The following is a 23,440-nucleotide window of genomic DNA, read 5'->3' on the forward strand; positions in this document are numbered from 1 at the left end:
CCTTGTTGAAGCAAGGTTTTGAGCCACATAGTACAACAGAAAAGATTGTCACTTAATCTATCTGTTGGTTTCAAGGGGCTTGAGGCAGCATTTCTTCGTGGCACCTGCAGCCCTGATGCTCAAATAAAGTCCTACAGGACATGGAAACTGCTGAGGCTGCTGAAGGCCCAAGGCCACTACTTCAACCCCAGCCCTACCATCACAGATTGGGGGGAAGCAAAAGATAACCCAGTAGGGAGCTGCAGCATTCTGCCATCCTAACAACAGACAGGCTGCCAAATGCCTGAATTTTAATCACCTGACAGTAGGGATGCTGCAATGGCTATAACTTCAGGCATAGGTGGTAGGTCCATTTTTCTGCAGCACTATCATAACAGTCGCCGAATGAATGGTTGTAAATTGAGGATTACCTGTATAAAGAAGATTATTTTTGATACATTATTAGAAGAACTTTAAACTAAGACCATGAGCAGCATTTTTCATTTGCATAATTCTTTGTAATGAGAACAGTATGTTGTTAAAGTTTGGAATTTTAAAGAGTTGGAATATATACTAAAAAAAAAAAATACAGTGCAGCAGATAAGCTATTATGATTTTCCCCATCTCCCAAACAGTAATATTTAAGTAACTATGCTAGGAAAAAAATAAAAACATAGTATTAATTCCATATCACACAGCAATGGTTTAAAAATGAATAAAAATATTAATTAAACTGATAAACTCAAACACAAAAAAAATATTTAAAGTTTTTTTTCCTTGCACTCTGGTAAATGAACATTTGACATACATGTATCTCAAACTTCTGCACATAATATAATCAGAACTATGCATTAGTTTTAAATAAAGCTAACACACCAATAATATGCTCTCTGGATTATAGTTTTCAAAAATAGTATGTACCATTAGGCACTATTAAGGCAATGAAACAGATGGAACTATATACATATACATACATATATGTATACAAACACTCAGCAAGTTGTTATTTTCTTGTATGTAAATCATACTCAAAGTTCACAACACACTATGTGTGGTTTCACAATACAAAACTAATCACAGGGGAAAATGCTTTAATAAAGCAGAACAGAAGAACTAAGTATCTGCTGAAAATAATGAATACCAGCTCCATTTTTCAAGCAGTACAATTTACATAACACAGATCGGAATGTAAATGTATAGAATTCATAAATCTATAATAAACCCAACTTTACTGTATAAACTTCTACAAACTACAAAGAAGTGTTCTGCATAATTCCAAATGAATGTTTTCCTTCAGTTGGCATTTCCCCAAAAGACAACCATGAATATTAAGTTGTTTTCTCCTGCTCAAGGGAATTTCAGACATTAAATAGCAATAGCATAGCACTTAGACTTATATACCGCTTCACAGTGCTTTACAGCCTCTCTAAGTGGTTTACAGTCTCAGCATATTGCTCCCAACAATCTGGGTCCTCATTTTACCGACCTCGGAAGGATGGAAGGCTGAGTCAACCTTGAGCCGGTAAGAACCGAACTGCCAAACTACTGGCAGCTGGTGATCAGCAGAAGTAGCCTGCAGTACTGCATTCTAACTGCTGCGCCACAGCAGCTCTATATTAAAAATAATAAACCCATTCAAAAATTACTTGCGCTGTTCAATTTTTTCTCCTTGTCAATCTAAATGAATGCTCCTCTCCAATGAAAGTATATACACATACAGTTGCAAGAAAGAGTATGTGAACCCCTTGGGATTACGTGGAGTTGTGCATGAATTGGTCATAAAATGTGCTCTGAACTTCATCTAAGTCACAACAATAGAAAAACACAGTCTGCTTAAAATACTACTACACAAACATTAGATGTTGCCATGGTTTAATTGAACATAACATGTAAACATTCACAGTGCAGGGAGGAAAAAGTATGTGAACCTTTGGACTTAATAACTGGTTGGCCCTCCTTTGGCAGCAATAACCTCAACCAAACGTTTTCTGTAGTTGCAAATCAGACCTGCACAACGATCTGGAGTAATTTTGGACCACTCCTCTTCACAAAACTGTTTCAGTGTAGCAATATTCTTGGGATGTCTGGTGTGAATCGCTCTCTTAAGGTCATGCCACAGCATTTCAATCGGGTTGAGGTCAGGACTCTGACTGGGCCACTCCAGAATGCATATTCTCTGCTGTTGAAGCCATTTTTTTGTTGAATTACTTGTATGCTTTGGGTCATTGTCCTGTTGCATCACCCATCCTCTGCGGAGCTTCAGTTGGCGGACAGATGGTCGTATGTTTTCCTGCAAAATGTCTTGATAAACTCTGGAATTTATTTTCCCATCAATGACAACAATCCGTCCAGGCCCTGAGGCAGCAAAGCAGCCCCAAACCATTGTGCTCCCTCCGCCATGTTTTACATTGGGGATGAGGTTTTGATGTTGGTATGCTGTGCCTTTTTTTCTCCACACATAGTGTTGTGTGCTCTTCCCAAACAATTCAATTTTGGTTTCATCTGTCCACAGTATATTTTGCCAGTAGTGCTGTGGAACATCCAGGTGATCTTTTGCAAACTTCAAACGTGCTGCAATATTTTTTTTGGATAGCAATGGCTTCCTCCGTGGTGTCCTCCCATGTACTCCATTCTTGTTTAATGTTTTCCTTATTGTAGATGTGTCAACAAAAATGTTAGCATGTGCCAGAGATTTCTGTAGGTCTTTAGCTGACACTCTAGGATTCTTCTTTACCTCATGAAGCATTCTGCACTGTGCTCTTGCAGTCATTTTTACAGGACGACCACGTCTAGGGAGAGTAGCAACAGTGCTAAACTTTCTCCATTTGTAGACAGTCTATCTTACGCTAGTTGGACTTTTTGGATTGAAGATGGACTCAAAATGAACTCCCAAACCTACTGCCAGTTTTTAGAAGACACTTTCAAGCAGTGGTACAGGAAAAAGTCTGCATTTTTCAAGACCATGATTTTTATGCAGAACAATGCAGGACAATGCTCCATCAAAGTACTCCACTGAGTTAAGGCCAGTAAAGGCCTTAAAAATGAAAGAATAATGACATGGCCCCCTTCCTCACCTGACCTAAATGAGAACTTGTGGGTCCTTCTTAAATGGGAGATTTACGATGAAGGAAAAGGGGCGCTGGTCTTACGCTCCAATCCAAAGAATGGGTTAATTCCACCTTTCTGTCCAGAGACTGAGTCTTTTTAAACTTTGTAGCCACGTCTCTCACATACCAAAGCCAGCTTGCCCTAAGGGTGGGCCGCGGTCTGATCCCGAGTCTCCAGGTCTGAGTGTACCTTTTTGAGAACCCATCTGCCGAAGGCCGCTTCAGCCAAAGCAAAAGTGTCCAGCTTGTAGTGTCTGATGAATGGGGACGGCGAGGACCAGGTCTTACAGACTTCCTTGAGGAAGTCTTACAGACTTCCTCAAGGGAGGCCTGTGTCACCCATGCTGCCGTAGTGGCCACGCTCATGGTAGAGTGGGCAGTCACTCACTGGGGCAACAGAAGAACATGAAGCTCATATGCTTTGGCAATGCATGCCCTTATCCACCGACCCACTGTCGATGCCGTGACCTTGTTACCCAATGTAGAAGGCTGGAATGACACGAATAGAGACTGTTTTCCTGAAAGCTGGTTTTTTTTTATGTAGATTCGGAGGACCCTCCTGACATCCAAGGTATGCCATTTCTTTTCTAAGGCATGAGTTGGGCCTGGACAGAAGTCTGGCAAAATGATTTCCTGTACCTTGTGAAACAAGGAATTAACCTTGGGGAGAAAGGAGGGATCTAGCCGCAGAACCACCCTGTTTGAATGAAATACACACAGGCCCCCCCTTAGCCTAAGCGCTCCATGGCTTAGGGCCGGGGTATCTACGAGACCGCCTTCTGCCACCAATAGCCTCCCACCGGCCAGTACGCTCGCACAGAGAGGGCCTCCTCAGGGTGCCGTCCGCCAGACAGTGTCGGCTGGCGACCCCCAGGGGGAGAGCCTTCTCTGTGGTGGCGCCCACCCTCTGGAACAACCTCCCCCCAGAGATACGTACAATACCAGACCTCCGGACTTTTCGTCAGGCCCTGAAAACTTATTTATTTCACCTAGCCGGGCTGGCTTGATCCCAGTGTTTTTGGTTAAATTTAACTGATTTTAATTGGGTTTGTTTTAAATTGCGGCCAAAAATATTTAATTATTTTAAACTGTTTTTAAATTTTGTATGTTCTGTCTTTATTCTGGCTGTTCACCGCCCTGAGTCCTGCTGGAGAAGGGCAGTATACAAATTAAAACAAATAAAATAAATGGAGAGGACCACCAGTTCCGAAATCCGTCTAACTGAGGTAATAGCCACAAGGAAGGCTACCTTGCAGGTGAAGAAATGCAGGCTGGCCATCCGTAACGGCTCGAAGGGAGCCAAGGAGACTGCCTGCAGGCCCTTGGGCAAGCCTCAGCTGGGATATCTGTGTACCACCAGTGGCTTTAAGTTGGTTGCTCCCTTAATGAAGCTGCATACAATAGGGTGATGTGTGAGGGACTCCAGATCCCCACATGACAACACCAGCGACAGAGCTGCCACCTGTCTGCGAATGGTGTTGGGGGATAGGCCCCTGTCCAGCCCATCCTGAAGAAATTCCAGGATCTGGGCAACGGATACAGAGGTGGGATTAATGCTGTCCTTGGAGCACCAGCTATAGAAGGTCTTTCAAGTCGAGTCATAGATTCTGTTGGTTGATGGCCTCCTACAGGCCTGGATTGTCCGGATCACTCTGGTTGAGAACTTGCGATGTCTCAGAACCCTCCGCTCAAATGCCATACAGTCAGTTGGAGCCATTGTGGTTCTGGGTTGAGTAGGGCTCCCTGACTGAGGGATATTCTGTCCTGAGAAATCCTCCATGGCCTGGATCTAGACAGACTGACCAAATCTGCAAACCACGGTTGTCTGGCCCAGTGTGGAACCAGGACCAATAACTCTGCCTTCTCCGCCAACACCTTCCTGATTACCCCTGGGACCAGGGGAAGAGGGGGAAAGGCATATAAGAGACCTCGAGGCCATGGAGTGTGGAGTGCATTGGTCCCCTCCGCCCCCAGTGTTGCAAACCTGGAGTAAAATCTTGTCAATTGACTGTTTAATGGGATAGCAAACAGGTCCTTCGGGAGTAGAACTGTATATAAATCAAATATAAATCAAATAATAATAAACCAAAAAAAACCAAACAGGTCCTGGACCGGAATCCCAAACTGTTCTGAAAGCTCTCTGAACAGGTCTGGATGCAGTCGCCACTGAGTGCTTGACTGTGGTCTTGCTGAGCCAGTCTGACTGTACATTTGTTGGCCCCGAGATGTGTTCTGCCCTGATGGAGAGAAAATGCTTCTCTGCCCAGAGACCCAATTCCTTTGCCTCTCACATGAAGGGTCTGGAATGGGTGCCCCCTTGACGACTGATGTGGGCCTTGCCGGCTACCTTGTCCGTCAGAATGAGAACGTGATGGCCAGAGATCTTTTTCCTGGAATGATATGAGGGCCAGATGGACTGCCCTGAGCTCCAGCCAGTTGATGTTGTTTGTCAGATCATCCTGTGATCACTGTCCCTGTGCCATCTGTGATTGAAAGTGAGCTCCCCAACCAAAGAGACTGGCGTCTGTGGTGATAGTCAGGGGGCTGGACTCCTTGAAGCCACATCCCTTTGTCATGGACCGTGACATCCACTACTGGAAGGAGTGGAGTACCTTGTGTGGAACCCAAATTTTGGTGGGTGAGTTGCTCTTGCTGGACCTTCGGAAGGGTAGGAGGAACCACTGCAAGGTCCTGACATGTAGCCGTGCCCAGGAAACGATTGCAATGCAAGATACCATCTTGCCCAGAAACTGTGAGAGAAGGACCAGTGGAACTGACCGGATCGCTTGGATCCAATATGTCAATGCTTTTATGCTGTCCTGACGTTCCTGCGATAGGTAGATCTCACATAATGAGGTATCTATGATTACCCCCAGGTGTGGTAAATGGGTGAAAGGAGTCAGATGACTCTTCTCGTAATTGATTGAAAATCCATAATTCTGAAGGACCCAGATTGTAATTTGCAAGTCCTCTGCCATCCAAAGTTGGGAGGAGGACTCGATTAAGACGTCGTCCAGGTAACACTGGATGTGGATTGGGATCGCCCTGACGTGGGCTGCCAGTGCCACCAGTATTTTGGTGAAAACCTTGGGTGCTGAAGACGGTAGGGCTCCGTACTGATAGTGCTGTCCTGCGTAGTACAACCAGATGAACCGGTGGTGGGACGGTAGGATAGGCACTTGATGGTATGCCTCCATCAGATCTATAGATGTTAAGAAGTTGTCCTCCTGGATGCTCTCCAGGATGGACTGAAGAGACTGCATCTTGAACCTCTTGTAGATCAGATGGTTGTTTAACCTTTTTAGATCCAGAATCGCTCTCCATCACCACCACCCCGAGGACTTTGGGACTACAAATAGGATGGAGTAGAATCCCTGCCCGTTGGTCCGCCGGCTGGATAGCCTGAATGTCCAATAGGTGTTGGATTGCTGCCTCCATGAGACCTTTTTGTGTTGTTTCTTGATATGGGGCAACGTATGAAGAATCTCGGGGTGTGTGGAGAGAAATTCAAGCGTGAGGCCTAGTCTCACTGTGTTTAGGACCCAGGTGTTTGCTTTGGTTGCTTCCCATTGATTTGCAAATAGCCCTAGGCGGCCACCAATGGGAGAGTTGGACCTGGGGTTACTTTTAGCAACAGAAGGGTCAACCTCCAGAGCTACAAAATGGTCTCTTATTCTGGGATTGTTGTCTGTTTCTATCCTGAAATCAGGTTCTATCCGGATTGGCGATCAGCTCTGTGTGGGCATGTCCTCTGGGAGTAGCCCAATCCTGTGTCTGTTGGCCGAAAGGAAGGCCTGCAAAAATAAGGTGGGGGCATTGTTCAGCTTGCCTGTATAGGGAAGGCAGGAGCTTTCGCCTGCCTTTGGTTTCCACTAAGATGGGCTCTAAGGCCTTCCTAAACAGCTTGCCACAGTTGAAGGGTGCAGAGCCTAGCCTTCATTTATATTTTGTGTCCACCTGCCAGTGATGAAGCCACAGTAGATGGCGGCCCGTTACCAATGATGCAATAGCCCTGGAAGCAAATTTGGCTACATCTAGGGTGGTATCAGCCAAAAATTCCGTCGCTATCAATTTGTTGATGTCCTGTTGGAGGCATTGGTCATCAGGTGAAGCTCTCATTTGCATCTGGTGAAACCAGAGTAAGGAGACTCTATTGAAGAAGGAAGCAGTAGTTGTTGCCTTTACTGCCCAGCCACCACCTGATAAGCCCTTCGAAGGGTCAGTTCAGCCCTTCTATCCTCTGTCTTCAGAGCGTCCGCCGTGTCTTGAGACAGGAGAGTAGAGAATCTTAAGGCTGCCACAGGATCAGCGAATTCTGGAAGAACATTATAACATTTCTTGTCATTCCCACTTGGGTTTGCCTAAGCTCTTGGGTGAACCGGACCACATCATGGAACAATTGGGGTGAAGGGATCTTCTCACTTTCCGCTGTTGGCTCTGTAAAGAGGAACTCATTTGAATCTGGTAACTCCAATGCTGGCCCTGTTGTACTTGACTCAGCTCCCATGTGAGCTGTGATCTTGGCTTTAAACAGGAGGGATTTAAAGAGGGCTGGGGGAAAAAGTCCTGTGAAAGCCGGAGGGGGCCAGGAACTAACCCTTCATCCTCTGAGAGTATTAGCTCTCTCTGGTCTTTCTATCCTGAAAACCAATCCCTACTCTGTAGGGATGAAATGGGGGAGTGAGGGTCCCTAAGGTTCGCCAAGTCTGCATGAAGCTGAGATGTCAGGTGTTGACTGTGCTCTAGGGATGAGTCTGATGCCTCAGAATCAGTTTGATTTCCTTGTTGCAATGCTGCAGCAATCCCCTGCATTATGGAGATCAGGAGTTTTATTTGCTCAGAAATCTCCGGTCCTTGGTTCTCTCCTGGGCAGAGCCCTGGTGCTTTGAGGGTAAATGTAGCCCCCCGAGGCTCCCAATGATTCGCTGCTGGAAGTATTTGACTGTGGCACAAAGGATCCTCCTTGCTGCCTTTTATGAAAGGTAGCAGTAGAGATTGTTCTCTGGTGACCTCTGGTGACAGAGTCTGGGAGCTCAGTGTCTCCTGTTTCCTGGTTAGATCAGGCAATGAATGGAAAGTGATGGCATCTCCCCCGGGAAGATCTGTCTATCTTCACTGCTCAGTTTGCCTCTCAGCCTTAAGAGATCTCTTTCTCCAAAGCTTTTTGGCGTCTTCAGCATTAGAGGCTTTTCCGGAATGCAGGGCTTTTGCCCTTATTTGGGCAGCCACTCTACTACTGCCTGCTCTTGATGCTGAGGGACCTCTCTGGTTAAAATGGGACTGTACTGGGGGGGGAGGTCTTTCTTTCCCACTCACGTGAGCCACTTCATGGTTCTCTGAGGCAGCAGTATCCTCCATACTTTGTTTCTCCTGCTGTATTGGAGGCTTTCCGGTCCCCTTCTGGGGAGGCGCCAGGGCGTCTGCCGCTGAAAAGCCCAACAAATGTCAGCTCTGTTTGAATAAGCTGGAAGATGGCAGGGGCGCTGGACGGAACGAAGATGCCAGCCACATTGCTCTATCAGCTGTGCCAGTTAGAGAGTTGTTGCAGTGGCTGTGCCAATCAAACGGGAAGCCAACCGAGTTGTCATGGCGGCTGTGCTGATCAAACGGGAAGCCAGCCAGACCGTTGCAGCAGCTGTGCTGGTCAGACCAGGGTAGCCAGCTGAGTTGTTGGGGTGGCTCATTTTCTGAAAAACAGCTGATCACTGCAGTGGCAATATCGTGAATCTGCTGCATTGCTCACCCGAAAACTATGCTACTCTCCGAAAGACAAATGATTGTTACTAAATCTGTGCTATTCTCACGCCAAACAGCTGGTTGCAGCGGTGACTGTATTACTATTCTGAAAACCTTGTTGTTGCCGAAAAACCACTGAGAATCCAAAGAATTTAACTCTGCCTTTTTGCTCTGAGGAGCTCTTCTTAAGATGCGTCTCTCTTGGGCTTAGACTGAGTCAAAACTGGGACACAGTCAACAGAGGCATGGCTGCAAAGTTTAAAAGGACTCAGTCTCTGGGCAGAAAGGTGTAGTTAACCTATTCTTTGTAATCTCTGCTCAACACACTGGAGAATAGTACATCTCTCTGAACAGTGTTTGGGAGGCTGTGATTGCTGCTGCACAAAAAATTAATCATCAACAGATCAAGAAACTGACAGACTCCATGAATGGAAAGCTTATGGCTGTTATTGAAAAGAAAGGTAGCTATATTGGTCACTGGTTTGTTTTTGTTTTTTTTTGAAATATCAAAAATGTTAATTATTATCAATATAACATTATTTCCAGTGGTAAATGATATCAGAGGGGAGGGAGGACATATATTGATCAGTGATGAAAATACAGGTAGTCCCCAACTTACAACAGTTCACTTAATGATCGTTCAAAGTTACAATGTCACTGGAAAAAGTGACTTATGACTATTTTTCAGTTACAATATTTGCAGCCTCCCCATGATCATGTGATCAAAATTCATATGCTTGGCAACTGGTTCATATTTATAACCTTCCTGTGTCTCAAGTCATGGGATCACCTGTTGTGATCTTTTGAAAAGCAAAGTCAATAGGGAAGCAGATTCACTTAACAACCCAATTACTAACTTTTCAATGATTCACTTAACTGTAGCCAGAAATGTCGTAAAATGGGGCAAACTCACTTAACAAATGTTGAGAAATTTTGGGCTCAATTATGATCTAAGTCGAGGACTACCTGTAATAATTATTAAAGTTGAGTCAATTGATTACAGGTAATCCTAAATATACCACCACAACTGAGGTCCCAATTTCTATGCTAAGCAAAACAGTTGTTAAAAGTGAATTTTGCTCCATTATACAATCTTTCTTGCAACAGTTATTAAGTGAATCACTGGATTTAAGTTAATAACATGGTTGTTAAGTGAATATGGTTTCCCCAATGATTTTGTTTGTCAGAAGGTTGCAAAAGAAAATCACATGACCCCAGGACACAACAACCATAATAAATACATGCCAACTACCAAGTAGCTGAATTCTGATCAGGTGACCATGGACATGCTGCAGTCATAAATGTGAAATATAGTCATAAATTGCTTTTTTTCAGTGCCATTGTCACTTCAGTTACTAAATGAATGGTTGTAAGTCAAGGACTACCTGTACCATAAAATCTATTACAGGAAGCTCTTCAATAGAGAATCAAAAATTATTCAACATTCTATGCAATGAGTGAAAATAACGATGATGGTGATGTAACATGCTTAACAGAAGTTTATGCATTAAACTTCCAGTGTGGAAAATGGCAGTTTAGATGCCTCTAATGATTTCGGAGACCACATCCCAGTTCCTTTTCCTTCCTGCACAACAGGGGAAATTCTTTCTTCCTTAAAGACTGAAGGAGGAATTAACCCATCTGAGTCTCAGATTGTAGCTGCTTATAAGTAGATTGTGGAAACTGAGGTTTCCTCAATCACCCTGTGAGTTGAAGTGGAGGAGGATTGGAGATCTTCAGCAAGCCCACAGCTGCAACATAACCAAAACTATGGACACTAGAACCAGCATTACTCATTTTTAAATCACCTTTTGTATTTATTCTTCTGTACAGTTAATGAAAGTCTTTCTTTGAATCAGATAAGTATCTCTCTCTGAAGTTTTTTTTAATTTCTTGAGCTGTGTTCAAGAGCGCAAGACATTGGAAATCCTTATAGGCATTTGCCTAATCCACAAAAATTTGGGAATAAGAGACTAAAAACAGATTGAAAGATGAAAACTTCGCACTACAGAATTACAATCTGAAGCTTTATATTGGCATTCCCTGTTTTTTTAATTAATCTTGCCACCAATTGGTTAGATTTATAAACAAAGAGTTGCTATTATTTTTTTTTACTAACAGAGTGCTAGACACCATGGCTATATTTAAGAGATACCAGATCTGGAGATGAGCAGCATATTTCATTTCCCTCATTAAAGTGTTGTGTGATGATTTAGGTAAAACATTAACACAATCTTTAGAAGTTAACTTTGAGACTTTGAGGAAAAAACTGGACTGGACAAGATTTCAGGGAAAATTAAACAAGTTGGATTTCCGCTGGCACCGCCGGCACCGCTGCAGCTCCTTTGTGAACTCTTACTCCCGGGATCTGTAAAACCGCCAAAACAGCGTAAATCAGCTGTCTTGGCGGCTGGAACTTCCCCCTCGGGCAAAGAGGGGGAGGTGAGTGCTCAGGTGAATAGGGTAGAGCCCCCCAAAACCTCCAGGATTAATCCTGGAGGTGCAGAGGGTGAGGGCTCCCCAAACGCCTGGAAAGCAGCTCCAGACTCGGGATTCCGTCTCTGACGGATCAAGGCGCCTGCGACCATCCCTGCGAAACAAGTGATTTCAAGGATCGATCTTTACACAGGCAGAACAAAACAGGAGAGGTTCTCGCAAGTATTTTTCTTTCCTTTAACTCTGATGAATGAGTTCTTTCATATTTGAATGGAAGTTTTAAAGAGATCCAAAATGGCGCTGATAGAGAACGGAAGTCTAAGAAGAAAGTGATTGTTAAAGCTTGTTTGCGCTTGTTAAGGTTGTTATAGCTGTCAGTACTTTGAAGCTTTGCTGAATGAAGTTTGCAGCATAAGAAAAGATGGCAGAGGCAAAGATTTTTGAAGAGAATGGAGGTTTCTCAGCACATAATTCAGCAAGTGTACAAATACTGACAGTGGATTTTTGGGAAGCATGGCAAAAATCATTTATGGAAAGACTGGATGAGATCTTTGAGAAGTTTATTACTCTAATTGATAACAAAGATGTAATGTTGAAAGAGGAATTCAAGCAAAAACGCCTGAGGAACATGGAAAGGATGTTTTCCAAACTATGAATAAGCTGATGGGCTTGAAGGAGGTTAATCCAGAGATATGGAGAGAGATCTATCCAGAGGTCTTGATGCAGATGAGAGGAAAAGTGCTGGGAGAAGCTTGGATTTTCAAGATATCAAGAAGGATTAAAAATGGAACATTACAATTTCTTTTAAAAAATGGACTTTTAATCCTAATTAAAGAGATGTGTTTCTTAAAAGGAACTACTTTGCGAGCTGCATAGGATTGGAAGATAAAATTACAGTTGAATACACAAAAGCTTGTAAAAATAAAAGATGGTGGAATAAAGCGGAAGAAGAAGGCTCGGAAAAAAACCAGGGGGAAATGGAAGTAGAAGAACTTTATTCCTCTTTGTTAGGCAGGATAACATGGTGAATGATTGTATTGGTATTCAAGATTTTAATTTTTTTTTTTTTTTTTTTTTTTTTACTTATGACTGGATGTTTCAACTGCTATATAAATGTGAATTTTTACCTATGATTAGATGGATTATAAAAACGGATTTTTATGATTTAAAGTTGATCTTAGGTTAAAAAAGAAATTTTATTTTGGAAATTTAAGGTTATATACATTAATGTTATTCTGTGGAGGTGATTGTATTGGTATTCAAGACATGATTAATTTTTATTAAGGATATGATTTGTTTGGTTTTGGAAAATTTTTTATTTATGACTGGATGTTTCAACTGTTATATAAACGTGGTTAAGGATATATGGTTATGATTGGAGGATTATATCTAAAAATTACTTTAAGTAATGGATTAAAAGAGAAACTCTTTTGGATGTTAAATTTAAGGTTATAGATCTCTCAATATATTTTCAAGGGCTTTAAATTGTTTGTTTATTGTTGAATTAACTAGGATTAACTACCTTTAAACAAGAAAAGTTATATTTTGTTTTGAACAAGGAAAGTACAAGTGATAGATAAATCTATAGATAGCTAGTTTGTGGGGGGTTTTATTAAGGTTTGTTAAATGTTTTTACCCTGCATTTATTCTGGGAAGTCCGGGGAGGGGGGTGGGGGTTGGGATAGGAGGGGGGAAGGGAGGGGGGAAATATAAACAAGTTAATGATAGCATGGAGAAAGGGCTGAATAATTTGGCTATATCGGAACTCCGAAAGAAGGAATTCTGTTTGAGGTTTAGGGCCATTCCAGAGGACTCTTCTGAAACTATAAGGGAAAAGCCTGTTCGGGCATTAACTGATTTATTGAGCTGGAAAAAAGAACAGATGGAGGGAGATCTGGAAAAGGTCTATTGCATAAATTACAGTTTTGTTGCAATGACACAAATAGCAAGATATATTTTGGTACATTTTCTAAAGAAAAGAATAAGGGATCAGGTTCTGCAATGTTATTTTGAGGCAAGATTGAAGATTGATAATGCTGATGTAATTGTTTTAAAGGAGATTTCTATTACGATCCTATGCAAGAGAGAAGATTACTTTTTTCTTACAGATATTCTGAAGCGGAGGAGGATTCCATTTCACTGGTATAAGCTGGAGGGAATAATTTTTACTTTTGAACCTCAAAGATATAGACTGTCTAAAAAGCTAAAGATTTTCTGAAAAAATTTAAGGAGGAATTGGACCAAACAGATTGCTGACAAAGATTCACAAAGACTCTTATTGACCAAAGATACTGAGAAAGAGGACTTTACTTTGAAAGCCACAGCTAAGAACCTGAATTGGATTACAAAATTTTAAGATGAAATATAAAATTTAAGAAATTGAATTTTTTAAATTTGTATCAGATTTTTTTTTAGTTTAAATTGGATGTTTTATATTTTTATCAAATTTATTTTAATAAAATGTTTTTGGAGTAAAAATCTATCTAAAGATAGTTTTCTGTTTAAGATACATTAATAATTTAGTTTATTCAGCATGAAATGGAAGTTATGTAGCATGAGGCTGTATATTCTGTATATTCAGTTAATCCAAACTTGCAAGCTAAACACGAAACCATTTTGTTTACAAATTATATTAAAGATTCTAACTACCAGCAAGAATGATTCCTTACCTTTAAAGAGCACCTGCATTTCAGATCCATCATAGCAGCGGCTGTTAGCAGGCATCTGCTTACCTGCTACCTGCCATGTCCCTCACCTTGTTGTGTCACTGCCGCATCACCAGCCGTCCCATGAAAATGAATGGGACCTGGTGAGTCAATAGCAGGTCAGAGGAGAAGCCGCTGTGGGACAGAGTTGCTCTTTAAAAATTATGATTCAAATCAAGTTGAATTAAATCAAGCCTTTTTACTAGTGATTTAAATCGTGATTAATATCGAGTTGATTTAAATCGTATCTATCCTGTATCATACCCTATCAATTTGATATTTAAGAGATAATCTACAACTTTTAAATGGAGATTAACTGAAGAGTTATTACAAAAAGACTGGGTGGTGTATTATTGCAGGAAGAAACTAGTTGAATTCTTTGACAATAACCTAAATAACAGACAGAATTAAAGACCGTTTGGGATGCCAGTAAAAATTGATGAGATATTTTTTTTACTCAACATAACTGAGAGGAAAAAATACAGGTGAGTTGAAATTATTAAGAAAGATTTACAAAATACACCTACAGATACAACTATTATTTGTTGTTGTTGTTAGTTGCGAAGTCATGTCCGACCCATCACAACCCCATGGACAATGTTCCTCCAGGCCTTCCTGTCCTCTACCATCCTCTGGAGTCAATTTAAGATCATGCCTACTGCTTCAGTGACTCCATCCAGCCAACTCATTTTCTGCCGTCCCCTTCTTCTTTTGCCCTCAATTTTTCCCAGCATTAGGTTCTTCTCCAGTGAGTCCTTCCTTCTCATTAGGTGGCCAAAATATTTGAGTTTCATCTTCAGGATCTGGCCTTCAAATGAGCAGTCAGGGTTGATCTCCTCTAGGACTGACTTGTTGCAGTCCAAGGGACTCGCAGGAGTCTTCTCCAGCACCATAGTTCAAAGGCCTCAATTCTTTGGCGTTCAGCCTTTCTTATGGTCCAAATTTCACATCCATACATTGCAACTGGGAAAACCATAGCCTTGACTATACACACTTTTGTTGGCAGGGTGATATCTCTGCTTTTTAGTATGCGCTCTAGGTTTGCCATAGCTTTCCTCCCCAGGAGCAAGCGTCTTTTAATTTCTTGGCTGCAGTACCCATTTGCGGTGATCTTGGAGCCCAGGAAAAAAAAATCTGTCACTACCTTCATTTCTTCCCCATATATTTGCCAGGAAATTGAGAGGGCTGGATGCCATGATCTTAGTTTTCTTAATGTTGAGTTTCAAGCCAACTTTTGCACTCTCCTTCTTCACCCACATTAAGAGACCCTTTAGTTCCTCTTCACTTTCTGCCATCAGAGTGGTATCATCTACATATCTGAGGTTGTTGATATTTCTCCCAGCAATATTAATTCCAACTTTTGATTCACCTAGCCCCGCCTTTCTCATTATGTGCTCTGCATATAAGTTAAATAGGCAGGGTGACAGTATACAGCCTTGCCGGACTCTTTTCCCAATTTTGAACCAATCAGGGGTTCCGTGTCCAGTTCTCACTGTTGTTTCTTGACCCGCATATAGGTTTCTCAAGAGACAAATAAGATGGTCTGGTACTCCCATCTCTTTAGGAATATGCCACAATTTGTTGTGATCCACACAATCAAAGGCTTTAACATAGTCAATGAAGCAGAAATAGATCTTTTTCTGGAACTCCCTAGCTTTCCCCATGATCCAGCGTATGTTGGCAATTTGATCTCTAGTTCCTCTGCCTCTTCGAAATCCTGCCTGTACTAGCTTTACTAGCATATGAAATGACTGCAATGGTGCGATAGTTTGAACATTCTTTGGCATTGCCTTTTTTTGGAATTGGAATGTAAACTGACCTTTTCGAATCCTGTGGCTACTGTTGAGTTTTCCAAAATTGCTGGCAAATTGAGTGTAGGACTTTTACTGCATTGTCTTTTAAGATTTTGAATAGCTCAGCTGGAATACTGTCTCCTCCACTAGCTTTGTTGTTGCTCAGATTTCCTAAGGCCCATTTGACTTCATATTCTAGGATGTCTGGCTCAAGGTCAGTGACCACCCCATCGTGGTTATCAGGGATGTTAAGCTCGTTCTTGTATAGTTCTTTTGTGTAATTTTTCCACCTCTTCTTAATTTCTTCTGCCTCTGTTAGGTCCCTGCCATTTTGGTCTTTTATCATGCCCATCTTTGCATGAAACTTTCCCTTCATATCTCCAATTTTCTTGAAGAGATCTCTGGTCCTCCCTATTCTCTAGAATTCTGCATTCAACTGGGTGTATCTTTCTCTTTCTCCCTTGCGTTTTGCTTCCCTTCTTTCCTCAGCTATTTGCAAAGCTTCATCAGACAACCATTTTGCTTTCTTGCATTTCTTTTTCTTTGGGATGGTTTTAGTTGCTACCTCTTGTATAATGTTGCGAACCTCTGTCCATAGTTCTTTAGGCACTCTGTCTATCAGATATAATTCCTTAAATCTATTTGTCACCTCTACCGTATATTCATCAGGGATATGATTTAGTTCATAGCTGAGTGGTCTAGTGCTTTCCCCTACTTTCTTCAATTTAAGTCTAAATTTTGCAACAAGAAGCTCATGAACTGAGCCACAGTCAGCTCCTGGTCTTGTTTTTACTGACTGTATCTTTACTGACTGTATCCATATTTGGCTGCAGAGCACATAGTCCATCTGATTTCTGTGTTGACCGTCTGATGATGTCCATGTGTAGAATCGTCTCTTGGGTTGTTGGAAAAGAGAGTTTGCTATGACCATCATATTATCTTGACAGAATTCTATCAGCCTGTGCCTTTTCATTTTGTATTCCAAGCCCAAACTTGCCTGTTATTCCAGTTATCTTTTGGCTTCCTACTTTAGCATTCCAATCCCCCATGATAAAGACATCATTTTTTGGTGTTAATTCTATAAGGTGCTGTAGGGCTTCATAGAACTGGTCAATTTCATCCTCTTCAGCACCAGTGGCTGGAGCATAGACTTGGATTACTGTGATATTGAATGGTTTGCCTTGGATTCAAACTGAGATCATTCTGTCATTTTGGGGATTATATCCCAGTATTGCTTTTCCTACTCTTTTATTGATTATGAAGGCTACTCCATTTCTTCTGAGGGATTCTTGCCCGCAATAGTATACCTGATGGTCATATGAATTAAATCCACCCATTCCTGTCCATTTTAGTTCGCTGATTCCTAAAATGTCCATGTTCAGTCTTGTCATCTCTTGTTTGACCATGTCAAGCTTGCCTTGATTCATGGATCTTACATTCCAGGTTCCTATGGAGAAAAAATCTTTACAGCATCAGACTTTCCTTTTACCACCAGATGCATCCACAGCTGAGCGTCCTTTTGGCTTTGAACCAGTTGCTTCACTCTTTCTGGCTCTACTAGTACTTGCCCTCTGCTCTTCCCCACTAGCATATTGGACACCTTCCGATCTGAGGGGCTCATCTTCCAGCGTCATATCTTTTTTCTTTTGGTACCGTCCATGGGGTTTACATGGCAAAGATACTGGAGTGGGTTGCCATTTCCTTCTCCAGTGGATCACATTTTGTCAGAACTCCCTGCTATGACCTGTCCGTCTTGGGTGTCCCTGCACGGAATATCTCATAGCTTCATTGAGCTACACAAGCCCCTTCGCCACGACAAGGTAGTAATACATGAAGGGGACAACTATTAAACACTAAATTAAACTCCTACAACAGCAATTATCTATGCTAACAGTAAGAAAAATAAAGACAAAGTTGAAATATATGAAAGAAGAATTCTGATTCTGAGAATAAATCTGGGAAATAGTTGGCATATAAACTGATAAAGGAAGAGAAAAGAAAACGATATCAAAAATTCAATGACATACATTAGTGGATTTTTTTTACTGTTACTCTAATTTGTATAAAACATAAGATATTTTCCCAGAAAAAGAACTAATAAATATCTTGAACAAAATTTACCAAAACTTTCACAATCCCAAAGACAAATTATGAATAGTGTTATATCAATTATGGAGCTATAAAAACATTAAAACAGAGGAACATCAGGATCCGACAGATTATCAGATTTTACATAAATATTTTGAATATTTATATTCAATATATTTAAAATTCTGGAACATATGGATATGGTGAGAATTTTCTTATGGAATTAAGTTGATATATACCTCTCAAAGGGCTTGAATTATAGTTAATGACTAAACCATGTGATTAATTCTCAGAAGAGGATAAGACAAAGTTTGTCCCTTGTCTCTTTTGTTATTTATTTTGATTCTTCAAGTTTTGAATAGAGATATCAGGAAAGATGAGACAATGGGTTTAAAAATAAAAATGAGACTCTTAAACTGAGTTTTTTTCAATGATCTCATTTTGATGGTACAGATCTCTCTAAAACAGGGGTGTCAAACTTGATTTCATTGAGGGCCACATCAAGGTTGTGTTTGACCTCAGGGGGAGCATGGCTAGCTCAACATCACTTGTGTTGGGGGCACCTGTGATAAAGATTAATGTTTTATTGAAAACATTATTTTTTATTTCAGACAATACCTATAACTGATGACTGACATACCATTAAAGTGATGGCAAAAATATATTTCTATATTTGTTTGGCAAAGCAAGAAATTGAGAATTAACATTAAATGATATTAAAGAAAGAGGGAAGGGCTAGGATTATAAAATTTGAAACTATATTTTAAAGCTTGTTGTTTAGCTTGGATAAGAGACTGAGTGACTTTGAGAAATAGATTGAAAATTAGAAGGATATGACTTAAGATTTGTATGGCATAATTATCTGTGATGAGATAAATCCTGCCCTTCTAGCAATTCAAAAACATGCAAATGCTAGTAGATAAATAGGTACAACTTTGGTGGAAAGGTAACAGCATTCCGGCATCTCAGCATATAGTCCTGCTGGCCACATAAACATGGAAATGTCTTCAGACAACACTGGCTCCCTTGGCTAAGAAACAAAGACGAGTACCACCCTCTAGAGTCAGAAATGACTGGATAGGGGAAATCTTTACCTTTATGATAAATTCAAGGTGAGAATGTGGGATAAAGCAAAACTGTCTCCTAAAATCCCTTTATGGTTGTCACCCTAAGAAGCATTTCTCAGAAGGAAAATAATAGTTAAACAAAAATGGTTAACCTATGCTGATTTGCTGAACTTTTCTTAAGGAGAATTTAACTTAAAAATAAAATAAAACTTGCGAGTTAGATTTTACATGCCATATGTTTTCCTGCATTCAACTAATGGAAATGTTTAATTTGGGTAAGAACAACTATGAATTTGAAAAGGGTAAAACTAAATTTTATGTGGAATTCTGGTCAAATTATGACCATATTATTAATAAGATGTGTAAACTTATTGAAAATAAAAAATAATAATAGAGGATGAACAAATTAAAGACTGCATGATAAAATGGGCAAAATTTAGATAAAATATACATTGAACAAATGGGAGAAATATAGAAGAAAGAGATGAAATTTACATTGAATTATAATTTTAAAAAGGATTTTCATAAAATGATGTATCATTGGTATGTGGCACTAGATAAATTGTATAATGTATAAGAGAATTTCAAATATTTGTTGGAAATGTAATCAAACTAATTCCTTAGCTGAGCTTCTAGACTTATGACACTCCATACGAATGATGAGGGATGAATGCTATTCCAAAGGCAACCTCTTATCTGCAACACATTTTGACCTAGTCAGTCATTCAACTGAGCAAAATAGAATGGAAAAAATCCCTTGCAGTTTGTGAGGTACTCAAGCTGGTTGATAATGCATTTGTAGTGTCAGCAACAAGTAAACTGTTCTGAGATACATCCACTGTCTCCTCCTTAGTTTAGACTACTCAACTAAATCAAGTAAGATACATTGGCTGAGATGGGGCTTTGGTCTTACCTAATATGTTCCTTCTCGTTGGGTGGAGATAGCATCCAGGAATGGGTTGTCCTTATCTGCTAGCTGATTGGACTGAGTCTGTCAGAGCTGTAAGGACATGCCTCCTTACCAACGGTCCCCAGCTTTTGGCGAAGGCATAGTGACATATCGACGTGTCTCACTGCTAATGGTATCCACCTCTGGACTCGGGACCAGACAGTCCCCAGGGTGGGATTGGATGTTATCTCCACCCAATGAGAAGGAGCGTATCAGGTAAGACCAACGCCCCTTCTCCTGAGTCCGGGGACTCCAGAGTCCCCTGATCAGCGTGGACCCTCTGGAGGACTCGCCTGCCAAAGGCCACTTCAGCCAAAGTGAAGGAGTTCAACTTATAATGTTTAATGAAAGGGGATGGAGAGGACCATGTAGCTGCACGACAAACCTCCTCAAGAGAGGCCTGTGTAGCCCATGCCGCTGCTGTGGCTGCGCTACTTGTGGAATGGGCCGTCACCTGCCAAGGCAAAGGAAGAGCCTGTAGCTCATATGCCTTGGTGATGCACGCCCGTATCCACCGGCCCATGGTCGACTGAGTGACCTTGTTGCCCAGGGTAGAGGGCTGGAAGGACACAAAGAGGGACTCAGTCTTCCTGAACGAGGAAGTCCTCTTAATGTACATGCGGAGGGCCTTCCTCACGTCCAAAGTGTGCCACTTCTTCTCCAGGGCATGTACAGGACTCGGGCAGAACTCTGGCAGTATGAATTCCGGAGCCCAATGGAACCAGGAATTCACCTTGGGAACAAAGGAGATTTCCAGCCGCAAGACTACCCTGTCAGGGTGGAAAATACAGAGGTCCTTCCAGACAAAAAGGGCCGCCAATTCTGAAATCCGTCTATCAATGTGATGGCTACCAGGAAGGCCACTTTGCAGGTTAGGAAATGCAGTGTGACCGATCTCAGTGGTTCGAAGAATCTGGGCAGTTGTGTGTTGTCATGAGTGGTGAACAGGTTCATGGCTGGCAGTCCGAAACAATCCGTCAGCTCCTCAAATAATGTCGGGTGCAGGCGCCACTCCGAGTGGTTGACTGTGGTCCTGCTGAGCCAGTCCGCTCGCATATTTGTCACTCCTGAAATGTGCTCTGCCCTGAAGGACAGGTGTCTCTCCGCCCAGAGGCCTAGTTGTTCGGCCTCTTGCATGAGGGATCTGGAATGGGTGCCTCCTTGGTGGTTTATATGGGTCTTGGTGGCCACATTGTCAGGATTAAGACGTGTCTATTCAACACCATGTTCTGGAACCGCCTGAGGGCCAGGTGAACTGCCCTGAGTTCCAGCCAGTTTATATTGTGGCCCAGGTCTGCCTGTGTCCACCACCCCTGAACCATCCTGGACTGGAGATGGGCCCCCCAACCAAAGAGGCTGGCATCGATAGTAACAATCAGGCGGTTTGGTTCCTTGAACAGACTCCCTACTGAGAGTGCCTGGGAAGTCCACCACCGGAAGGAGCAGATCACTCCCGACGGAAACCTGACCTTGGCCGGTGAATTGCTCCTGCCTGACTGTTGGTAATGCAGGAGAAACCACTGTAGGGATCTGGCATGCAGGCGTGCCCAAGGCACAATGGAAATGCATGAGACCATCTTGCCCAAGAGCTGGGAGAGAAGGGCCAGGAGCACTGTACAATCCCTTCTGACTTGACTTGCCAAGTCCCTTAGGCTCATCTGTCGCTCCTGGGAGAGGTACACCTTGCACGACAGTGTCTATGAATGCTCCTAGATGGAGCAAACTGTTTGTTGGTATCTACGGTTTGGCTCGTCTGTTTATTGAGAACTCGTGGTCCTGTAGCACCTGGATTGTGATCCGCAGGTCCTCTCTTGCCTGGGCCGGAGGAGGACTGTATCAGGATATCGTACAGGTAACACTGGACACGCACAGGAAGAACTCAGAGATGTCTGGCCAATGCCGCTAAATGCTTTGTGAACGTCCTGGGTGCCGACAATAAGCCGAAGGGCAGGGCTCTGTACTGTAGTGTCAGCCGGCGTAATGGAAGTGAAGAAATTGTTTGTGTGCCGGTAAGATGGGAGCGTGCAGGTAAGTTTCTGTCAGGTCTATTGACATGAGGAACTCGTCCTCTCTGACACTGTCCAGAATGGACTGGAGTGAATGCATCTTGAACCGCCTGTAGATTAGTAGACGATTCAGCCTTTTCAGGTCCAGAATTTCCCTCACACAGATACCACCACCACCCCGAAGTCTTTGGGATTACAAAGAGGATGGAATAGAATCCCATCCCCTGCTAGTCCTCTGGAACCGGCTGGATTGCATGAATATCCAATAGATGTTGAATAGCGGTTTCCATGAGGACCCTCTTCAATTTGTCACTTGAAATGGGCAATGAATGAAAAACCTCAGGGGTGTGGAGACGAACTCTAGGAAGAGTTCCTCTCCTTCTTACCGTCTCCAGGATCCAGGCATCTGTGATGTACTCCCAACGCTTGGTAAATAGAGCCAGCCGGCCCCCAATGGGAGGATTGGCCCTGAAGTCACCTTGAGGTAGAAAGGAACGACCTCCTCCACCCCAAAAGGGCCGCTTGTGGTGGAACTGCTGCCTCTTCCCACCAGACCTGTCCTATTGTTCCTATCTAGGGAAGTGAGGCCTCTGTGGACGCAGAAATCCGGATCCATTGTCCACCACTCAGAAGGATGAGCGGCAAAAATAAGGTAAGGGACGGTAATCCATTCAACTGGAGAGAGATGGTGTTGTGGTCCATCATCAGTCTGCGGAGCTGGCAGCAGACTCGGACAGTGAAGAGGCTGGGGAGGATCATGGGCCAGTCCTGGAGTCTGGGGAAGGCTCGGACGAGGGCTCTGTGTCGGAGGCAGAGAAAGGGCCATCTGGGATGTATGTGCTGCCTCCGGAGCTTCCAAAGTCAGACCTCAGCGAGGCAGAGGAACAGGGGGAGCCTGTTCCCAGTGAGTGCATACGCAGAGCTGCCAGAAGGTAAGAACAGTTAAAACAAAAGGGACAACTCAGGAGTAGGGCTTGGAGATGATTGGCCCCTCCCATAAGACTTAAAAGAGGAGCAAAGGCATGTGGGCCTTTGCAGGAAGCAATGTTGTTAATTCTGTGCAGTTTAAAGTCTGAATCTCTGTTTGATTCTGGACTCCATGTGGCTTTGTCAATTAGGTCTTTGGCAGCCTATCAAGGGAGATAAAGGTGGGTGATTATCAGCCTTATCCCAAAGGACTTTTTACAACTATTTGGGACTCATCTGTAAATGAACAGAATTCACAGCTGTTAAAATAAAACAGTTTTTTGGGACTACTCGTGTGTTTTACTGACTCAGGAAGCCTAGGTCAGAATAGATGGCAACGTTTTCCATTTGTCTCTTGACTCTACCAGAATAGGGTCCAAAGTGTCTCCAAACAACCTGTCCCCTGTGAATGGGGCCGAGGCAAGCCTCCACTTATGTTTAGCATCCACCTGCCACTGGTGTACCACAGGAGCCGGCAGGTTGCCACAGAAGAGGCGACTGCCCTGGATGCAAACCTTGCCGTGTTAAGCATGGCATCTGCGGAAAATTCCATAACTGTCATGACTTTATTGATGTCTTGGTGAGATCATGTCCCCAGCCAGAATCCT

The 23,440-nt window shown here is 42.5% G+C and overlaps 1 protein-coding gene across 17 annotated transcripts in view; it reads right to left on the minus strand.

Moving 5' to 3' along the window:
• Window positions 1-23,440, minus strand: part of STAG1 (STAG1 cohesin complex component) — a 192,791-nt gene that overhangs the window by 155,751 nt on the left and 13,600 nt on the right. For 2 of the 17 annotated variants that reach the window (XM_087872161.1, XM_087872157.1), the window contains exon 4: window positions 299-410. The exons of the other annotated variants lie outside the window; for them this stretch is intronic. The gene's annotated coding sequence lies outside the window, so the exon portion shown is untranslated. The remainder of the gene's footprint in view (window positions 1-298; window positions 411-23,440) is intronic. 17 annotated transcript variants of the gene reach the window in all.

The sequence above is a fragment of the Pantherophis guttatus genome, chromosome 6, assembly GCF_059756535.1.
Source record: "Pantherophis guttatus breed Tessera chromosome 6, ASM5975653v1, whole genome shotgun sequence".
In the NCBI taxonomy this organism is placed as follows: domain Eukaryota; kingdom Metazoa; phylum Chordata; class Lepidosauria; order Squamata; family Colubridae; genus Pantherophis; species Pantherophis guttatus.